We start from the raw sequence: 6,000 nt of genomic DNA, 5'->3' as shown, positions 1-6,000 counted from the left end.
CATGCGCCGGCGCGGCATGCCGGGAGCCGGGGACGCTGGCTCCGCCCACAGGCCGGCGTGCGGGCCCCGCCCCCGAGCTTCCTCCCTCTCCGTTAGGGGCAGTGACGCTGACGTTCATCTGCCTGTATAGATTTGGGTAATTTTGCGGACTCAGACCATATTGCACTTCCCGAACCTGAGAGTTCGATTCCTCAGTTCGGGAGCGTTAGCCATCACCTTTTCAAATACTGGCCCCGCTCATTCTCTGTTGTAGCAAGAGAAAAATTCTGAGATGTCCCCAATTAGAAGGCAGCGGGAGGGGACAGGAAGAGCGGCACTGTTAGCCTGGGGCCAGCAAGATCGCTCACTCCGGGTTACCTTCCCGCGGCCGTTTCCGCGGTCGCCCAGCCCCGGTCGTCACGCCCCAGGAGCCGCCCTTCTTGTTTACACAGGCGCTTTCTAGACCTTGCCCACAGCCCGTCCTCACGGAGTGTGGCCTGTCCCACAGCTGCCCCCGCGCCACCTTCGCCCAGCCCTGTATCTGCAGCCGAGGAGAGTCTGCCTCAACACCTTCACTTTCTCCTGTCAACTCCAGGACGGTGGACATGCTCGGCTTCCCCACCTGGGGTTGGCCACGCCCACACTCAGAAGACGTCCTTTGCTTGGGAGCTTTCCTCATGCAACAGGAGAGGCCGACCATGAGCAGGCCAAATAAGTCAAGCAAATCACAGGACAGACGTTAAACCAAATGAATGTGACGTCAAATTCCCTATGAAGACACAAGAGCAAAGATTAACTGAGGGAGGTTCCTTGAAGGGATCATATTCGAGTTGGCCTGCAGGAAAAGAAGAGCGGATGAGAATAAAGATCAATGCAGGAAGAGTCTCGGAATTGAAATCCAGGATGCCTGGGTGGTCAGGCCATGGAGATAGCTAGTCCAGTGTTTCTCAAACTTCCCAGTGAGACTCTGTAAATAGACACTCATTGCTCAAATCACAAAGAGGGAAATGCAGATTAAAACCATGAATGCCACTCCACCCCCACTAAAAAGGTTAGACTAAAAAAAGAAAAGACAATATCAAGTTCTGCTGAGGATTCAAATCAACTCATATGTTGCCAGTGGGAATGTAAAATGGTACAACTACTTTCAAAAACAGTTTGGCAGTTCCTTAAAAAGTTAAACCTGAGCTCACCATGTAACCCAGCAACCCACTCCCATCTGTTTCACCCAAGAGAACTGAAAAGAACTGTCGTAAACACCTACAGCAGCTTTGTTCACGCCTGCCCCAGACGAAGCAATCCAAACACCCTCCAATGGCGGAGCGGATAAACTGCCACACTCACACATCCGACGCAGCTCAGCAGTAAGCAGGAGAGGCCTGCCGGTACATCCAACGTCACCGATGCTCGCCGATACGTGAAGGGAAGACAGCCAGATTCGAAAGGCTACGTACTGGATGATCCTGAAAACACGAAATGTCTGTGAACTGTCCAACGCAGAACAAGGTTTGTGCCACTGCTGAAGGCTCTGCTACGTCGATCACACAATGTTTCTCTCCAGTGTGAATCTGTCCATGTGGCCTAAAGCTAGAGCCATGAACAAAGGCTGGACCATGTTTTCGTGTGCCTGAGGGCTCTCCCCAGGATGTGTTCCCCAATGCTGAGTGAGGGCTGACCTCTGGCGGATGGCCCTCCCACAGTCAGCACATTCATAGGGTTTCTTTCCAGTGTAAGTCACTGGAGCAGGGCGAGTTGTGACCTCTGGCTAAAGGCTATCCCACAGTCAAGGCTTTGATGACGTCTCTCTCATTGTGAACCCTTCAAAACTGAACAAGAACTGCACTCCGGCTTAAGGCCCTGTACATTCTACAAACGGGGCTTCTCCCGTGTGAACCCTGTGATGGAGGAAAAGGCTTGAGCTGGGCTGAAGACTTCCCACACACACTACACACACGGTGCTCCTCTCTTGTGTGGAGCCTCCGATGCTGAATGAGGCCTGAACTTCGGCTGAAGGCCTTGCCACACTGATCACGTTTGTGGTGTCTCTCACCAGTGTGGGTCCTCTGAGGCTGCATCAGCTGTGGGCTCTGGCTGAAGGCCTGTCTGCACTCACCGACCCTATAAGGTCTCTTCTGTGTGAACGACGATGTTGAATAAGAGCTTAGCTTCCCACATTTCATGACATCCAAAAGGTTTTTCTCCAGTATGAATTCTCTGATGGAGAAGGAGGTGGGAACGGAGACAAGTTTCCCACATTCTTTGCACTTAAACAGTTTATTTCCAGGCTTGAGTCTATTTAAGGCTTGAGCTGTGAGTAAAGGCTCGCCCACACTGACCTCATAGGTTCTTCCCCACCGTGACTTCTCTGGTGTCGACTTAGGTCTGAACTACATTTGAAGATTTTTCCACATTTATCACATCTAAAGGCCATCGCTCCTGTTCTATTTCTTTGAAGCCTAACATTTTTGTTCCAGTTCAAGTTTCCATAGCCAAGATATGGAAGATATGTGCCACAACCCTGGGTTCTTTCTCCTAGAGGTCTTTCTCTAAACATGGCCATTTCTTTCCTAAAAACTCTCTTGTTAAGAGGGAGTTTCCTCAAACTCTGCCCAACAGAACTTCTCAGGTGTCCTTCTCGTTTACCCTCACGGTCCCAGGCTTCTTACAGCTCAGGTGCCTGTGGAATATGCCTTGAGAATCTTCTTGATATCGATTCTGTTTTGACTTCCTCAGAACATCTCTAGTTTACAAGGGATAGTTCCTTTTCGGTCCCAACCTCAGAACCTGTTGTATAAAACATAAAGGAGTTTAGTTATTAGAGAAAACCACCCATCAGGGATAATATCCATAATGTATTAAAAACTCCTATAAATCATTATGTAAAAGGTAGATATTCCAGAAGGAAAATAGGTGACAAGCAGAATTCAGAAAGATGGCCAACCAACAGGATAAAAATATTTAAGTTCATTAATAATCAAATAATTGAAAATTAAAACAAATTATAATTCTTTGCCTATCAAATTGGTAAAGTAATCCATTCAATAAATATTTAGAAGATAAGGCATGTCCTAGGTAAAGAACAAAACAGGAAGAGAAATACAGCCTCTGACCTCACGAAGCTTAGATTAAGTAAATTTTTAACAAGGACAATAAACCAAGTGACATGAAAACTATACAGAAATGTGGGAAATACTTAATGGCCTGCAAGCTAGTCTCCAAGGTCAGAGAAAACCTCTAGGAGGAAGTGAGCTTTAAGCTGTAACCTGAACATGACACAATGAGCAATGGCAGATCCAAGGGCCTGAATATGACGTATGACAGAAACAAGTTCAAGAATGAAGAGAATCTCACTCTGACTATAGCAAGAAGTGTGAGGAGAGGAGAGTGGCGAGAGGGGACAGGGAACGGATCCTGGAGTCACCAGAAAACCCCAAGAACTTTAGACCTGATTCTCAATACTTAAAAAATGATAATCCCCAGTGTTGATGAGTAAAGACTCCACCAAAAAAAATTAGAAATAATAAATGAATACAGTAAAGTTGCAGGATACAAAATCCATATACAGAAATCTACTGCATTTCTGTATGCTGACAACAAACTATCAGTGAAGAAATTGAGAAAACAATCCCATTTACAATCGTAGGAAAAAGAATACTTAAGAATACACAAAGCCAGAAGTATCATGCCCCCCAATTTCAAGCTCTATTATAGACCTATATTCATCAAAACAGTATAGTATTGGCAGAAAAACAGACCCACAGACCAACGGAACAGAACTGAGAGCCCAATGAACTTTGTCCACTTCGTCTTTCTGTGTACAATTTAAAGATTTATACAATTTTTATAAATTGACGTTTCTTATCAGAAAATATCAAATGTTGGTGAGGATGCGGAGAAAAGGGAACCTTCATACATTGTTGGTGGGATTGCAAATTGGTGCAGCCGCTATGGAAAACAGCCTGGAGGTTTCTCAAAATAATTAAAAATGGATCTACCTTTTGACTTAGCAATTGCTCTTCTGGGTATTTATCCAAAGAAAACCAAAACAATAATTCGTAAAGACCTATGCACCCCTATGTTCACGGCAGCACAATTTACAATAGCCAAGATATGGAAGCAACCTAAATGCCCATCACCAGACGATTAGATAAAGAAGTTATGGTTCATATATACAATGGAATATTACTCAGCCATTAAAAAAATGAAATCCTGTCATTTGCAATGACATGGCATGGATGGACCTAGAGGTTATGTCTGACTGAAATAAGACAGACAGAGAAAGATAAATACCATATGATTTCACTTATATGCGGAATCTAAGCAACAAAAAGAAACAGACTCACAAATATAGTGGACAATTTGGTGACGGATAGAGGGGAAGGAGTTTGGGGGGCTGGGAGAATGGGGTGAAGGGTTAAAGAAGTTACAAATTAGTAGTTGATAGTTGGTCACGGGGATGGGGAGCACGGCATAGGGAATGCAGTTAGCACAAATATAATGGCTAGGCAGAAGGCCAGGGGAGGGAGGGAGCAAATGGGGGGATTGTTTTATGAACTATATAGATATCTAACCAATGTACTGTATACTTGAAACTAATTTAAATAAATTTTTTAAAAAGTTGTTTCTTTAATGATTCTTAATGTTAATTTTGTATTATATTTTGTTAGTAATGTGGGTATTTTTTCTGTTATTCTTAAATGATTTGAGGATCTTAAAACTATTTCAAAACTGAGGTAATGAATGCCTATATTTATACAAATTTTTATTTCATTGGAGTCCAACTTAAAGCTTTTATGAAAGTTAAAAGAGAAACTAGGGGAAAAAATAACATTTTTCGTGCCATTTTTTTCTATATTCTCATTTTAGCAATCATACAAAATTCCTGTTACATTCTAGTTTCCTCCTTGATGGCCCACATTAAGGTAAATGTGAGTTTAAAAATAGATCTCGTGCTGTCATAGACATCTTACCTCTTTTCTTTGAGACCACTGAGACATGTTCTCAACTCTTCGGGGGCACAGCTAGTGCCACCACAGGAGCCTGTCCCGGTGGGTGGCCTCTCCCCTAAAGGACACTCACAGTCCTCAGCGTTATAACACCCCGCAGAACCTTTGCATCACACCACCAGAATCGGCTGAAATGTGCCAAAACAGAACTCAGAAAACAGTAAGTGGACAGACAGGCCAAGCTCCACACCCCTGGATTCCAGGACCTTCCAGGAGTTTCCAGATGCTCCACCAGCCCACCTCCCCACCACCTTGGAGGCAAAGAGCAGCAGGGGTGAGGCTCTGCTGCCACCCAGGGGTCGCTCATGGTAGGACAAAACACGTAAACGGACAGAAGTCGTACAGAGCATGACGGCTGTGGAGGCCTGCCAAGAGTGTTGAAGACAGCCTGGACAGAGGCCGCCACGGGGCAGGGGCCCCCCAGGAGACACGTCAGGTGCAAGGCAGCCTCCTCTCCGTGCGTGGAGCACTCACCCAGCTCAGCCTGGGCACCCCGCTCCCAACAAACTTTGGGGAGTTTGGAGTAATTACGTCTAAAGCAAGGCACCTGTGCTTAGCACTGGTCATCTCCTTTCCCAACCTACCTGGAAGGCCTACATGGTGCTTGGACACCAGCCCCTCTCTGGGAGCTGCTGGGCAGAGACACCATCGCACCCTCACAGTCTCTGCGCTGCCCTATCCGTCCGTGGGACCAGACAGGACTTGTGTTCCTGACTGGAGAATTTTCTAGTGAGCACTGCAGGGAGCTCCTGATGTCACATCTCACCTGAGATAATCCACATGACAATGGGACGGAAGATGAGTATCTTGTTCTAAGTGTGGTGTTGACAACATGTGGCAGCTTGGTTCTACTACAAGGTTAGAACAGCTCAATCAACACGTTAGTCAAAACCACCACGAAACAGTGGCTACGAGAACCATGGCTCTATACAACTGCTCAGCTCCTAATTTTTCTCTAGCCAAACGAGGCCTGCATGCCCTCAATAAAATGGACTGCACACCCAGGGGACTTTCT

At 45.8% G+C, this 6,000-nt stretch overlaps 1 protein-coding gene across 1 annotated transcript in view; it reads right to left on the bottom strand.

The window, feature by feature from the left end:
- The window catches only part of ARHGAP39 (Rho GTPase activating protein 39), a 67,210-nt gene that overhangs the window by 59,622 nt on the left and 1,588 nt on the right, over window positions 1–6,000 (bottom strand). The window contains exons 2-4 of the mRNA XM_023520292.1: window positions 5,570–5,751; window positions 4,950–5,113; window positions 1,324–2,763 (exon numbers count right to left, since the gene is read on the bottom strand). The gene's annotated coding sequence lies outside the window, so the exon portion shown is untranslated. The remainder of the gene's footprint in view (window positions 1–1,323; window positions 2,764–4,949; window positions 5,114–5,569; window positions 5,752–6,000) is intronic.

Source organism: Pteropus vampyrus, unplaced genomic scaffold, assembly GCF_000151845.1.
Source record: "Pteropus vampyrus isolate Shadow unplaced genomic scaffold, Pvam_2.0 Scaffold256, whole genome shotgun sequence".
In the NCBI taxonomy this organism is placed as follows: Eukaryota; Metazoa; Chordata; class Mammalia; order Chiroptera; family Pteropodidae; genus Pteropus; species Pteropus vampyrus.
The sequence above is the reverse complement of the archived record's forward strand: the minus strand, read 5'-3'. Positions and strand labels throughout refer to the sequence as shown.